Source organism: Trachymyrmex septentrionalis, unplaced genomic scaffold (assembly GCF_001594115.1).
Source record: "Trachymyrmex septentrionalis isolate Tsep2-gDNA-1 unplaced genomic scaffold, Tsep1.0 scaffold121, whole genome shotgun sequence".
In the NCBI taxonomy this organism is placed as follows: Eukaryota; Metazoa; Arthropoda; class Insecta; order Hymenoptera; family Formicidae; genus Trachymyrmex; species Trachymyrmex septentrionalis.
This window is the reverse complement of record NW_017304341.1, coordinates 527,436-544,401: the sequence shown is the minus strand read 5'-3', so window position 1 is coordinate 544,401 and position 16,966 is coordinate 527,436.

Below are 16,966 nucleotides of genomic sequence, written 5' to 3'. Positions count from 1 at the left end.
TTTGGAAAGATGCTAAGATTTTCGAATGAAATCTTTATTACAATTAATAAGGAACATAATAAACTGTCTAGTAGGAAATAAATTAATGATGAAGACATTTCAATGTAGAAATATAAGACTATAGTATAATGTGAAGAATTTCGACGTATACGTAATGCGATTGAATAAAAATACGTCTAAAGGAGTTAATATTAATGACACGAGTTAAGGACCACCTAGATACCTCAGCCGCGTATTTATGTAGAAGAAGCAAGTGACTCGTGATTATTTGCACGGATTGCGGTGAGAAAGACTTGGTCTAAGGCTCCACCCCTCAAAGAGAGGGATTTAAAAAGACCTTATCCGCGCAGGACAGACTCGTTCTCTTTTTCACACGTCCGGTCGAGCCAATGGCGAGGGCAGGTCACACCCTCGGGAGGGTGCGAGAGGTTTAGCTAGCGCCGGCGCTTAGCCCTGGGCTTATCCGCGGTGGGGAAGAGGACGAGCTCTACCTGTTGATACTAAACCAACCCCTTCGCGATTTCGCAAATCCGGAGTTTCACCGTTGCACTCATGGTCACGCCCTTTGGTTCAACAGATATCCGCAATTTTTTGTGAGCAACCCTCCTTTATGTGCGACTTTATGGTATCATAAAAAGAAGTATCGTGTTTTAGCGAGAAAATAATATAATTTGCCTTATTAAGTTTTTTATAGATCAGAATTTTTCAGGAGATCAAGCTTTCTGACACGTGGTATCATTTGAGTCAATTTGTTACACTTATTCGTCAGGAAAGTAATATAGTTTTCACGATATATAATGACTGCTTAATTATTTGATATTATGGTTAAATAGAATAACAGAGAATAGTCATGACCTAATGATAATTGAATTATCTAATAGTCATATAAATATGGTAATTGAAAATCGATTCTCTATATCGATTCTCCACATCGATTTCTCGTAATTACATATTTCACAACAGAATACCGAGCTCTTCTTTGATTGTACCTTGCTCTTTAATCTATATAATTGGATTCGTGATAGTGGTTGTGAATATTCACGCAATATCGAATTCGTGTTAGGTGCAGTAACCGCCGCGAAATGAAGATTCCAGCCACGAGAATGGCTTCAGGATCGATCATCTCGGCGCGTCGATTCCTTGCGCTCACCCTTGTGCGCCGAACACCAACAAACTAGGTAGCAGATAGCTATAATTAAAAGTCGATCAGGCCAGGCCTTCGCAGATAAAGAACCTTCGCCTGCGCGAATGTACAGTACGCTCCAATAACGATCATCTGATTGGTCACAAGCTTGTAATCAGTAAAATAAATAAAATAATTTTAAGAAACAATCAACGACTAAATAGTACAGCTTTATATCAATAATACGTAGCATAGTTATGACTATACATTAAGATAGTTGCACATTGAAAATGTCAATACATCCTTTACAATGTGACACTGAAAATTACTGATTTTGAGTATTAAAAGCACTAAACGATAGTGTTTTTAATATTCAAAATAAGTAATTAATCATTACCTTTTAGTATTGAATTCTGTAAGGAACATTAAAAGACCAAATAAAGAAATAGAAATTATAGAAATCAACTTAACAGAGCCAAAGACGAAACGTAATGACGTTTCCTTTGCTGCATTGCGAAATTACTTCAGAGCTTCAATTTTGGTCAGAAAAAGATTCGTTTCTCGTAAAGTATCGGAACTATCTTTTTACACGAGAACTAGAGAAGAATAATAGTTATCTGTTTTCCCTATAATCTTCGCATTCGATAAAATGATTAAAGTCGTTTACTTACTTCAACTCCTTTTTACCCCTGTCATTCCGAATAGAGTAGTGTAACTTATCCCGGTCGATGTTCCTCCATCGTCCTCGAGACGTTTCGTCGGCAGATCGGTCTCTCCGTCACTATTGAGGGCACCTGTACCGGAGAGGATATAATACCGGCGCGTGCTATCTGGAGTATATTTTTAACGCCTTCATTTCCGGCCGCGCTGGGACACCGGAAATAGCGGGACGATACCTCGCGGTGTTTCAGGTATTGATCAGTTCGAGGAGCCGGTGCTACACCACCCAACCATCCACCCCCCCGTCAGATGAGGAGGGAGGCTGCACGGCTCTGCAGACTCGAAGCTTCGACCCCCACACGGTCCCCCGCGTCTCCGCCACCCCCGCCACCGGCGACGGCGTTCCACTGGCGACGCCCCTGTCCGCCACCCCCAACCGCCGGCAGCGGCGTAACGTCGAAGACGGATCTTTAGGTATCTCCGCCGTCTGCGCTCGGATCTTCGGACTACGCTCCGATGGCTCGGAGCGAACGAAAAGGGTGGTTGAGTGGGTGAACGGATAGCTGGTGGGGCACGTTTTTAGGGAGAAGCGAGAACGGCGGAATGAACTTTGTTGCTTCGCGGTGCACACCCGTGCGCGACACGTATATAGAGGACGGTGGTATCGATGGCCGCGTCGATGACCAGAATATGGCTCGCTGGTACACCGAAGTCGCTCGAAGCGACGAACGAAGGGTTGAAAAAACCGAAAAAAAAAAAATTAATGAATTCAATTTAAATCTTTCGATGTATTGAAACAAATCAACATTAGCGAATCGTACTGATTGAAGTGGAGCCGCGTCGATGATCGAAATATGACTGATTCGCTGATAGCGAAGTCGCTGGAAGCAGCGAACGATATAAGGGTTTGAGAGAACGAAAAAAATACAAACGGATTTGATGCATTGAAAAAATTTAACAAATTAACATTAACTGAAGTGAAAAAAAAAAATATATAATGAGATTGTGTGTATAATCTGTACAGAGTATAGAATTAAATATTAATGTTTGCATCTCTTCCTAAGGACGTAATGAGTTTGATGGTAAATAAATAATTACTGAAATTAAATCATTTTTCAATTTTTTAGCTGTTACGTGTCTCCAGGCTTAAAAAAATAATTTTTTTTTTTAACGTAAACTAGAGAACAGTATTTTATTATTAGTAAAGTTAAGAATATGTTGTACGCGTTTATTGCATTCACGCATTAAAAGATAATGATTCGTACAAAATATCCTTTTACACATTATTCTATTCAGGCGGACGAGGACATGTGGAGCATCATGCGCGCGGATTTGCGATTTCGAAATGATTTTATTTTCCCTAAACTCATCCCGACCTTTCGCGGCAGTCCTTAAGCCGGGTTATAAATAACAGCTTATCTTTTGTCGGCTTCAACGCCGCCGCGATCCCGCACAAAGCCAAACTCTACCCCTCTTGACGAGCCCTCTCCGCCACCTTTTATGCTTCGTAAGGGGTCGCGCGCGAGAAGACATCTCATGAAACGTGCATTCGTAATTGCTTTGGCGTGTCCCTAAATCAAATCCCGCGGTTTTTCCGCATTGGAGAACATGTGCGTATGTTTTACAGAGAAATAAAGCCGTACGGGATCATATTAAACTCATTTCTAATATCGCGTCGAGACAAATTAGAGTTCGAAAATCACTCAGCCATTGAAGAAATATTATGATTAAGCATTCTCGATGTCCTATGCAATGTCTAAAAGTGGATCGAATCAATATTTTTATTTTATATTACTGACGTACTAATTATTAGTTGTTATTTATAAGAAAAATACATGGGATTACTGTAAATTTATAATATTTGCCTGTCTGAACATCGGGAAGGATTGATCAAGAATAACCATTGACAACTTTTTGCTTTTAAATGTTCCACAGAGAGTAGTATGTTGGAACTCAGATTGGCGCCTGTAAATAGTCAGACCTTTATGACGCCACGTATTTAGACTTGATAAGCATGATTAAATGCTAACTTGTTCAAAAGGTTTTCTATATATAAAGCTGATGATTTCGAATAATTAGCGACAAAATATACCGCGCGTTACATGTTCGTTCTTATAATAAACCCGACTACGTCGACACGACCGGTACGTTTTACGTTGAAAATCAGCGCGATCCCACGGCAGACATTTATCGAGTTGTCGTTTAAGCGGGTTGTTGGTTGACGGCTGCGCGATGTGGAAGTAGCTTAAGTAGCTGGATTTCTCGCTGATATTTGAATGGATGTCGGCTATTTGTGGTTCACTGCGTCCTTAACAAGATCAGGGACATTCAGGCACGACACCCCCTGAGGATGAGATGCACGACCCCGCGCGCAACGATGTAACTACGTGTGTGGGTGTGTGGGTGTGTGTGGGTGTGTGTGTATGTGTGTGTACAGTGCGCTCGCTCGCACATCTGTCGGCGCTCCCAAACCCCGAAAGAGAAGGACTCGTCCTCGCTAGACCTCAGCATCCTCAGTGTTTCCGTCGTATTGTCTAATCGCCTCCCGATTCCACCGTCCTCTGTTGCCCCCTGCCTCTCCTCTCTTCCTTTATCATTTACTGTTTCTTGCCTTTATATTGTTCTTAATATTCATAATTTTGCATCTTTTATGTATAAAAGAATAAATATCTCTGTAATATAAAAATAGAAATTAACTAATCAACATATCTCTCTCATCATTGAATATTAGAAATGATTTTTGTATTATTTTTGTATCTTATATTTCTCTCAACGTTATTTAATGTTGTTAAATCTAAAGTAGTTCGTATTTTTAAGCCGCATAATATTTAGTTATCAAGTACTTAAACATATCCAGAATTGTCAATCAATTAAAATTCTTTGATATATAGGTATAATTGTTTATCTTTGTGTTTACTTAATAATCGTATTCATTTACTAAAGTGCACTGAAAAAATTGTCCGGTTGAAAATAGACGAATCAGAATTTTTTTAGAATTTCTTAGAATTCTAATTGAGATAATCAAAATTCTGGTTGTGTGTGATACGATAAAACTACTAGATTTCTTACTTTTACTAGAATAATTATATTGATATTACTTATTCAACTAGAATTCTAGTAGAACTAAAAAATTCGGATTCATCCATTTTTCATCAGAATTAATTCAATCAGATCATTTTTCTTAGTGTGTGAATTGCTTTTAAATACGTAGAAAACATTTCCACAAAATATAATAAACTCTTTTTTACTTTCCTTTTCTTACTCTCTCTTCGACGCATTGATGTCTTCCCTCATTCACGTTGCCTCTCACAGAGGAGCGGTTCTTCGCCCTCAGATGAATTCGCATTCGAATTCACTGTTAAGTTTGTCGATAAATACACGGATTGTGAGTCACTCATCTAATACACGGGATTGTTCCCGTCAACGACTAAGGATTGTGAGGGAAGAAAATGTATCGTGGATAAGGGAGGAAATTTGTGCTCGATTAAGAAGGGGTGGTATGCGAAGTACTGCAACAGGATTAACCATATTCGATTACATCTTTTGCGCAATGTTTAATGCTTTTTCGTTTAATAGAGTTTTTTTTATATACGTCATACATGAGGATTACTATATAATTTTGTATCATTTTTATGTGTAAAAAAACAAATATTTCTATAATATAGAACAATTAATTAATCAAAATTTTTTTGATCGTTAAATATTAAAAATCATTTTTGTAACATTATTTTATTTCGATTCTTCTATTTCTATCAGTTATTGAATTTGAAATGAATTAATTACGAAAATAATACTTTAAAGTTATTTTTTAAAGAGATTTTAAAGTTATTTTAAAAGTTTCAAAAATTATTCTAAAAAATTCTCCAGTTACAAAATTAATAATTATTTTGTTAAGACAGAAAATACATATCAGATATGCATTACTATGCTTTCTACGACGTCCATCTTTCGCTTACCCCTGATGAGTGTCTCATTGTCGGCACAGCAGCGTCGAAAGTTGCTCGCGGATGAGTATATTTCACGTTCACGAGCGCGGATCGTTCGCTATCTGAAAACGTACAGGCCAACATCCGCGCGTTGCGCGCCTAAAGAGAGCAAAGAGATGGCGATGCCGTACGACGGGCAACATGCCAATCTTGCGCGATGCCTTTTATTGCTACGATAAGCGGCCTGTGTTCCCCTCCATCTCAACCCCCGTGCTACGCCGACGAGACCGGCAAAATGTTACAAATGTAATCTTTACTTCTGCGCCTTAATGGACATTTTCTCACCATTGCGGCGCGTGTTACGCACCCGGCGATCCTCACACTCGTAACATTTGACAGAAGGTGTCTTCTTTATGGCCGAGACGGAAAAGAAACGCGATAAGCTCCCGTCAACAAGACCGCGAGTTGTATTACGAGAAACGATGGCGCCTGAGATAAATGCCTCTTAACGTTTTGCTCGACTATCGTGATAAGTTTACGGATAATTTCCGTCATTTAGTCACTTAGAACGATTTACTTTACTGTAACTTCTTTAATATTATTTATTAATATCTAAAATTGTTTTAAAAATCTGTCTACTAATTATTTATAAGTAATTTATTTAATACATTTACTGAATTAAATTTTTCATAATTTTTTTGTATTTTTATGTTTTAAGTATCCTGCTTTATTTTAAAAGTAAAGAAAGAAGTTCGTTAAATAGTTTCTTAATTGATCAATTTTTTGGAAACGAGAAAACAATTTATTAAAAGGGTTCCGTATTGTCACATTTGGTATAGATATTATCTGGAGATTTTGATGCGCCGCGAAAGATATTTGTTATTTCTAATTATATTGTGGTTGATTTCTTGATGTAACAGGATGTTCGAGAAGTACGGCGCAGCGAGGCTTGAATTACGCCAAGTCTCGCCAGTTCAGGAAGACTTAAAAACTTTGATCCATCTCTACCTATAAACCCCGTTCCGAGCAGGACTTCAAGTTCTTCCTCAGATAAAACGGAGCTTGGCCCGTCACCGAGTAAAGAATTTAACGAGATTTCAGTCAATCTTACTCAAAGTAAAGTCCGCTTTTGTGTTAAGCAAAATTACTTACAAAGTGTTCAGATAATGCAAATATATTGTACAGAATGTTAAGCAATTTTATGACGAGATAAGATAAGAAATTTCACATTCAATTTTTATTATATGTAACAGCTTTTTAATTTGAATGAAGAGATATCAATCAATAAAGTTAATTGAAATATTGTTAATTGTCAGATTGCGATAAATCTTTATGGACGGACAAGAATTTCTGCTCCCTTTATTTATCGACGGCAGGTGGGTTAAGTTATAGATGCAAATTAAAACGCTCATTCATCTTATGGTAATTACACGGTTGGGATTTGCAAATCTCTTGAACTTTCTTCTAACTTTCTCCTACCGTCTTCATTTGTGGTAAGCTTACACATCGTCATATCGTATCAATGTAAATTAAGGAATTCGTTGCTTGTCGCTAAATAATGTAATAACCTCAGTAGTTTTATTTTTACTTCAAAAATCAATAAGATATTTTTCGGCTTAATTCTCTCTCAAAGATTGTTGCTAAATTATATAATATAACAATATAACTAACAATAACGATTAGTACAATAATGATAATCATTACGCAATGGATAGATAATAGAAAACAGATGTAAAGACAAAAAGCCATGAACACACGGCTGCGTCATCTCAACATGCACTTTGCCAGATTTGCCGAGAGTTTGCATTCATATACATCGCAACAACGGAAAATCGCAAGATGATCCCCTAGGTTTATCTTAGTTAGAATAGAAGGGATTAGACTCCGGCTTCTCGCAGGCGGCAGTTATTTTCAATTATCCTTCCGCCCCCTTCGGAGCTGCAGCTTTTCCCACCCTCGGTCGTTCCTAGCCGCTCCTGGTCCGCTCTCGGGGGTGTGTAATGTATGCGAGATAAAGGCCGAAGAGGCGCCGTCGTAGACTAAGATATTACAGGGAAATGGTATAAGGTGTGGAACGTGGCGGGTGGAGGTGGTGGCTGGCAGGTTCCCCGCGTGGTGGAGAGGGCAAAGGGGTGCCCATAACTTATCGCAGATTTAAGGCTCTTAGACTTAAGGGACTCTAATAATAATATAGCGCCATTCCGACACCGTTATAAGGAATCGCGCGTATAGCCGGAATTGTGTACTTCGGCGGAGTCCCACGGATCGTGGACGTGTGTGCGTGTATTTCCGGACGTTGTAATAGCGCCGATCGTTACGGACTGGAATAATTTTTACGGCGTTGCTGGGCTTGAAGCGTTATATATGTCTGATACCTCGTTAAAATTTAGACAAAATTATTGAATGAGGAAAGATGAAGATATGAGAGAAAATAGAAAAAATTTGCGAGGTAGAACGAAGTGAGATTTTGATTTTGTTCAGAAAAATATGTAGATACCTAAAATACATTTATATATGTACAATTTATATAATTTGTTTTATATCATTGAAATACAATATATTCAAAGATTACACATTTAAATACATCAAATATGTCTACTTTTAGATTTTAAATTCAGAAACATTTTATTCATATCTGTATTTTCTCACGTATCTTGACAAATTGCTAAATGTTCCGTGCGTCTCAGATTTTCTTATAAGACATCGCCAAAGGACACAATCTCTGCTAGTTGCAGCAACAAGAGGTACGGTCAGATAATGCAAAGAAGGAGGACCGGTGGGCAACGAAGTGAGAGATTTAAGATGGCGCGGCGCCGCGGTAAACAAAAGCCGCGATAAATTTCGTAAGTCGCCGAATTAATAAAAGATTACACCGCGGTTACTGCGGGCACCCGCGAGATAAGAAGACTCTCTTGGCGGAGCCTCGAGACCGCAGCTAAATCATCGGATATCTTGCCCTGCGATACATAAACCACCCTTCAGGCTTACTACGTATACGTTGTATACAACCCCCGCGTTATCTTCGTCGGGACGACGATGCTCCGACTCCGCGTATAGTCAATTCTCTAAAAGAAATCCGGATGTTGGTCCTCTCGCGACGCTTTCATGAGAAATCGCGAAAAATTATATCGATTTTTAAAAAGATAATATAATCATTATCTGAAAATGTTCAAATTGACAGTACAGTTATCCTGAATGGGCAGAATTAATAAAAACAAAGGCTTGATGTTAATTATTTTTTTCTTTTAGTACGTATTGTTCATCTATTTCTTAGCGAATGAAAAAAATTAATCTTACAACGATAATTTATTAACTATTTAATACTGTAATTAAAAAATACACAACAAAACTATATTCTATTATAAAAATTGAAAGAAATTACTTATTATTTAAATATTTGTTTTAAATGGAACGATTGGATCTTTTATTATACACGCATACATTTTTGTTCTTATATAAATATTTGTAAGTTACGTAGACATTATTACTACCACAGCAGCACAAATTGATTCATTCATGTGCGACGTATCGCGGGATCTCTATATTTACTTACTATTACGGGATAAGACGTCAGGAACTGATGGACAAATATATAGGTCCTTTATTAATTGGCAAGCAGGACACTTTGACAGACAGCTGGGGATGGGTGAAAGACCGAAAGCTTTGCTTTGATGTTCGAGGACCGCGGTCCATTTCGTACTGCAAAGCTCAATTAATTAATTGGCGAGAGAGTGAGCGCGCTTATGAGTCCAACAGTTTCAAGACAACGTTAAATCTTTCTTTGGTAAACGACTAGTAATTTTTTAACTTTGCATTTTCCCGAGGCGACGCGAGTTAAATAAAATTTGAAATAATCCTTAGACTACGGGTCGTCCGTGCAACGGTCTTGAGATGATAAGATCCTAATCTTTTTGCCCCTACGCTGGAAACGTTAAACTGCGCTGACTGCGAAACGCAGATCCGTGCTCGTTTACGCGACTAACTTACGATGATAAATTATTAAGGAAATCAGTAAGAGAGAAACTCTAGACTTAGTGAAGTGAAAGATATATGCGAAGTTTGTACTTCAGCGCGATTATCTCCTTTCAAACTGACCTCGCGACACCGCAATCAGACGCACCAAACCTGGATATTTTCAAAGCTTTCTTCCATAAAAGGAAAGAAAACCTAGTTCAACAAATTATTGTCACTTATTTGATTTGCTAATTTATTGATATATTGGAATTAGTCATAAAGAATTAGTGTCGAGTAATCAGAGGGGAATAATAAATTCTACCAACAACACTGTACTTTAACTATTTAACAGCAGAATAGAATATAACAAAATTGAACCGTATTCGAATATTAATCATTTGCTTACAATATAAAATATTGCTACTGCAATAATCAATAGAAATTTAAAATAAAAAGTTATAAGATAGAAACATAGTGTCTGCATCTTCATCTTTAGTTTTCCATTTCCTTATTTTCTTTTATTTATAAAGATTCTTTTGTTATATCAGCGTTCACCTTTGACTTCTTTTCAAAGGCGATTAGACTTACCGAAGTAACACGCGAGTTTAAGATCGATTATCCTCTTATAATATTTCTCTCTTGATTTATCACTTTCGTCGCGATCTAGTTTCACGGTGACATTAACCCACGCGATCTTTGACGCATTGATTTTCCACATAACGTTGATCGCGAATGTTCGTTAAACGTTAAGTCCGCGGCATTAAGACACGGTGGACGGCAAGTAAGAAGAAGGAAGCCGCAACCGAAGAGGAGGAGTACGAGGGAGAACGAGTCGAAGGAGGAAGAAGACGAAGAAACGAGCTAAAGGCACAGTGGCGGCCACCAGAGGCGGTGATCTATGATGGGATTACCGGTGGCGGTATTTCTTCATAACCGTTTCTCCGGGTTGCCTCTCTCTTTTCTCTTCTTCTTCTCACTCCGGCCATCCTCTTCGCCCCTTCGGCGACGTTCTCTCCTAGCTGCGGCTGGCTCCAGCAGGTTCTCACCGCAAGAAGCTCCTCGGCTTCTTCGGCACTGCCTATATCTCCCTACGTCGGTAACGTACACGCCCCCGCGCGCGCGTTCAGCTCGCGGGGGGTTGTATCTTAATAACATTCATGAGCTCAGATATACCCGCCAGATTTATTGCTCCGGCACCCGCGGATTCTGCGAAGACCTGCGAACCGACCCCTTCGTCCCTTCTCCTTGGATGCTTCCTTTCTTACGCTACTTGGTCCTCCGCACTCCGCTTCCTTCGTTTTTCTCGTTTTCAGGATCACTCCGTCTCTAGGCTCGCGATTTTGCCGTCCTTATAGACGAGTGTAATTTGACGGCAATTAAAGCTGTAAACTGCATTTGAAATAATTTAATTGAGTAGGATTTTGAGGAAAAATACAAAAAAAAATGCTACCGAATATATATTTTTTTCAATCTCCAAATGTTTATATGCTCTAAAAGTGACTCAATTATTACTGCATGGAGAAAATTTTATATTAAGTTTTAATACAATTTTAAATTACACTTTATTACGTCTTGTATTTTCGATGGACTATCACAACATGATTCCGACATAACTTTTACTATGGTAATACTAATTTTTATCACATAAATAAGGTAATTTTTGTTAAAAGCCAGTGCTTAAACCATATTCTAACATGAAAACAGTTAATTTTTACTATGGTACGCAAAAACAAATTTGCTAGGTATATATTTTTTACTTATTTTTACAATATTAACTTTTATTCAATAAGTTTTGATTTTGTAATAAAAATGTTTACTATGAAAAAGTGTAAAACGTTATTGTTTTTAAAAAAATAACTATAGCGTTTAAACTTACAATTGTCATACTAATTCGCAGCTTCTACAACATTATAGTAATTTTAAATATAAAATTTTCTCCGTGTGAAAAATAGTAAACAGTCGATGATTACATAAATTATAATAGCATTGAAGTCAGTTTAGGGAATGCAAATATAATTAATTAATTTATTGAACTGATAATATAAATATTGAAACCTTTAAAAAAAAAGCCGGAAACCTGTGCTATATATACACGTGTATAATTATATCGATATGTACTTCACCAATAAGCGTTGCTTAATTTTATTTCATAATGCTCTCAAGCACTTCCGCGAATCCCTCTCATTATAAGACTAAATTATGCTAGGTCATGAGTGATTTAGTGACGGTTTTCATAAACGAGTTCTCGATATCGGTTTTAACTACCGCCACGCGAGCTTTAATTGGGTCAAACGCACGGATGAAAAGCAACGTCGTCTCCGCGTGATACGAAACCACAGTGGCTTCGCTTTTATCCGTTTATCAATTGAGTCTCCCCCGTGAGACACCCTTACTACCTCTATACCGCCCACCCTCCGTGCCGTGGCAGACGCCGTCGACGGCTCTGTGTTTCGATATTTATGGCTTGCTGTATATTACACATGAATCTTCGCATTTCCAGTGCCGTTGTGTATTCGACATTAAATGCATAGCATTAACTATTATCGATTCAATTCGATCGATTGACGCAAAAACGTACTCAGACAACATATGTTTCGTTTTCTCTCGTAATTTTGCACAACACCGGAAAAAAAGATAATAAAAGTAACGGAAAATTAGTCAAATGTTTGTTAGCATGTGTTATATATATATTCTGTAACGAGGTCGTTAATTATATATAAGAATTATCTAAAAATTCAAAATACTATAGCAAGAAAGTTTTCGAAGAATTAAATAAAAAAGTTGTTTATTAATTTTTATTTTAAGCAATAATTTATAAAATATAAAGGTTTAAATATGACTAATTACATACACAAATTATATATATTTAAATAATAGTTACTTATGAGTATTAATAAGCGCGCTGAAGTGAGCCCTCATTAGTGCATTACATCTTTTAATTTAATTTGTTATTTACGTACTCCAGTTTTAGCCTAAGATTGTTTTAGGACCGACAAATAATTGACATACAGCTTGCTTGAATTGAAAATTGTAAAAATTCACACAAAATATTATTAAGCACTAAGATCCATCTTGACTAAATATGATCCTCTTCACTCATTTGCTTTGAATCTTCTATTTTTATGTTATATTGTCCTTTTAATAAATTGTTGCATTTGAAGCAATTTATTATAAAAAGCATGATATTTAGAAGGATAAACTATTTTCGATCAAACCGGACAGAAGACATCATTTCCTTCTCGAGAGGAAACGAAGCTCGACGCGGGTTATATCGTGAAGGCGCGTTTGCGTGCGCGTTCGATCAACGTGTGTGTCTACGTGGGTGTAATATAAGCTCCTCTCCTTGCTGCGCAAGGCAATACAGATTTATGTAAGTATTTAGCACGGGCTCTTTGCTTTATCGCGAGTTGCCCAGCCAAGACGTCCTCGGCCGCTGGTGTAACCACCGCCCCACCCCCGGTCTGACCGTCCGAAAATTTTCAATTATTTTTTCTCTCCTCCTTTCTTCGGCTTTTTGCTCTCTTCCCGTGGGACGCCCTGGAGATGCCCGACTGCTGATTATCCGGCCGTCTGGACCGTGAAAGAAACCTAAACCGCGTTGATACCGCTGTCCTTACGATTACACGATAATCGGTTGCCAGGAAGTACTTTTTATTGAAATTTAAGAAGAGGATTGTTGAATAAATTTCTAGACGTAATGATGTATTTAAATTTTCAAATATAAAAAATTAACTCTGATATCTGTAAACTTTAAAAAGAAAAAAGTATCGCAAGAAAAAAATGCAAAGAGGTCTCAATTTCAAAAAGCTATTTCATCGAAGCATGTCTGTAACATTAAATCTTAATTAATACCGTTGAAAAAGAAGAATATCCAAAATATGTTTTTAATCTAGATCTTATCATGTGATTAAAAAATAATAAAAGAACTAAAGGGACGTTTTTGTATTAATTTGGGTAAAAAGCTAATTAAGGGGATTATATAAATGTTACAAATATTACAGAGACTTTGGCCACTGATATCTAAGCGAAATTCTTATTGATAAAAACGTAGTTGGTCGTCAACTTGAGCTTTAAAAGGGTAATGTCGTCTTCATGGGCTTCGCGAAAATATATTCAGATATTACACGTGTAACGTTAAACCCGGCAATAAATAAACACGGGGGGGTAAGAAAGATCGCCCGGAGTCAGCCGGCGAGGAAATATGTGCGCAATATCCTGATCCTTCCACGGTTAGCTTCAAGTCGCGGCTTCCGTGCGGAGGATACGAGCGCTGGATCAAAAAGACGCGCGCGCGTGTACAGCGGATTGAAGGATTCTGTTTGGCCAACCATGAAAAGGCTAAAAGCCATCGGTATCGTATCAACAACCCCTACGTTCGAATCCTGATCTCCTTTAGGAACGAAACTTAAGCCACATGGCATTTTCTCTTGATCCTCGTAAAAGAAGAACTAATCAGTGTCCCCGAATTTATCGAAAGCCTCGGTACACATGTGACATTGATCTTCATCCCCTTGCGATCCATACTGGACACGGATGTGTCTCGTTCGAATCGAAATTTGCTCGATATTTTATTTCAAGCAGACGTGGATGAAAATTAAATTTTAATATTTCGTCACATAATATCTGTAATTCACATATCAATGTTTCTTATAAAAAATATAAAATGTATTATTTATCTCTAAATTATGAATAATGCTTAAAAAGATTTAAAAGTACTTTTAAAACTTTCTATGCTATTTACAAGGCAAAAAGAATGTTTAAGAAAAATATACAATGTAATATTTGAAAAAGTAAAAATTAAATTAAATTAAATCACATAACAACGCAACAGATTATACTTCAAGTTTCAAAAGGAGTCTTTTTATCCCAAATCTCACGATTTTTTTTTATTGGTCTATAGCGCTCTTCCCCCTTGTTGTATTCTCCTATCCCGCACAACACATTCATGTTCGCCAACAAACCCCAACCCATCCGGTGATCTATCCGCTTGTGAAGCGAGCTAATCGCCGGGGCCTCCGCGTAAGCGCTTTCTTACCACGTGCAAATAACGGTCATGCGGATGCAGGGCACCGGTAGATCCCGCACGGAGACGAAGGGGGAGGGGGCGGATGTGGCGGAGATGTTGGTGCTCGGTCGATCTTAATGCTGTCTTAAGCCCACTGGAGCGCGACATAAATTATGTATCGTCCGGGCGTAAGATGCCGCCAAGATCCCAGGAGCACCTGGTATTCCTGGTTCGGCTCACGGTTTCTCTCCAAGACTATCGCTCGCTCTCCATCCCCTACCCTCCCTCCCTCCCCTCGGTTTATATACGCGGGCACATCCCTACCACTATTTCCACATCACCGGGGGTCCCTAAATTTTCTCGAAGTCTATAAGGGTTAAGGAATTAACTGCGGCTGCTGGCTGGACCGACCGTTCGGGCCTACGAGCTTCTGATACGCCAGGGTGGTTGCCTCCAGGGCTTAATAACTGGGGTGAGGATCGCTCACTGACGGAACGAGCGAGAGAGGTGGATGGTAGAAGGATCTTCGCCAAAGGCCATTACAAGGATCTCTTTTATTTACGGTCGCGAAAGAAGCTCTCGCGTCGGGCGAGCTAAGTGGTATGATCTCCTCTTCTTGGGCTTTACTCTCGCGATAGATCTTGACCAATGATCGCTAAGCGTCCTCCACTCTCCGAGGCTTAATACCCCCAGTTCAATCGTGTAACATTCGGCAGTAGATCAATTAAAGCGTCGTCGCTGAGTCCGAAATCACAGTAATATCACTACTGTGATTTCTATCCTTTTAAGCTTTCATGTAATTAAGATCGATAGTGGCTCTATTATTATGCTTTCGGTTTTTAAGATATATAAAAATTCCGTGCTAACTTTTTTTTCCTTCTGTCGCGAAAAAATTAAAACTCTATTTGATGCAATATGTTCTTCAAACATTTTAGAATTTAAATATAAGTAAATACGAGTATATCTAAAAATGTTTTTAAATTTGTTTATTTTGGACGTTCTACTTTAACTAATTACAACGACGTAATCTGTACTTTATTTGTTGCAAATCAGAAAAAATGTTTGCGTTTGCGTTGTTCTTTCTTCACACGCACGAACGCATCGTCGAGAGTCAGTGCCGATAAATTAACGGGATTAATTATCCGACTATCGGATTACTCGCAGAGCGGAGAATACGGCCTACCCCTTGGTGATTTTCCTTCTACGGCTCATTACTTTCAATCGTTGGTCTTCAGCCGGTCGTTCTCTTCTTCGCTACTCGTAATTTTTAGTATAGCCGCGCGAGTGCAGGGAGGGGTAGGATTAAAGAATAAGAAGGGGAAAGCAGGGTTCGTTTATGTGACCTCATCAGCTACCCTCGATGAAAAGAGAAAGAAATAGTAAGAGAAAGAAAACTGAGAAAGAAAGAGGGAGAAATGAGAGTAAGACAAGAAGATGGAAGCCGCGTCGCCGACCGTAGCATCCCTCAAGGATTATGAGGCCAATCCTGCGGCTAATTTGCGAGCTCTCGAATTCTCAAACCCCTCTACTATCTCTCGACTTCATTCAAACCGCTCTTTGGTCTCCCTTCTAACTATTTTATCGTTGTTTCTTTCGCCTAACTCGGAAAGGAAATCTCTTCTCTTGTCATATATTAATGTCATTTCATTTCTTAATAAACACAGAATTTGTTCAGGAGATTCTAGTTGTTTGCAATCTTAACATCTTAAAAGATTTTTGAATAATTTTATAGCTACACCTCTATAAATCTGATTCATATATCATTAATTTGTATTTATAAACTGTTAATGTAACAAGTTTGCGTATTTTTATCCTGTAGTAATCCACTCACAAGCGGAAATTATGTATATCTATTCGAGGAATGTATAAGTAATGAGCTACCTCACTGACATTTACGACATATGTTTTAGCAATTACGTATTTTTGTAGGAAAAGTTACGCTTACGAAGCACCACTTACATCCGCGGCTGAATGAATAATTAATAGGAACGAGGAACTGACGGTTCTTATACGGCCGGCACGCTCTACGCGCGTTTGTTACAATCCGATTCAGTGGCGGAGGGCATTTTCGGTTCTTATCAATCGCATCCAACAATCTAACCATCCTGGCCAACATTATCTACGGCGAAACGTCCGGCAGCCGCATGGAAATAGAATAGTTAGGCATATCCTAGCTACGGCTGATAGCAGAACCGCGCGGCTCTCCCTCTCACTGTCTCTCTCTCACTGTTACTATCTTTCCCTTTTCCTCCTTCCTCTCTTTCTCTCTTTCTCTGTCTACCTATAACTTCCCCCCCC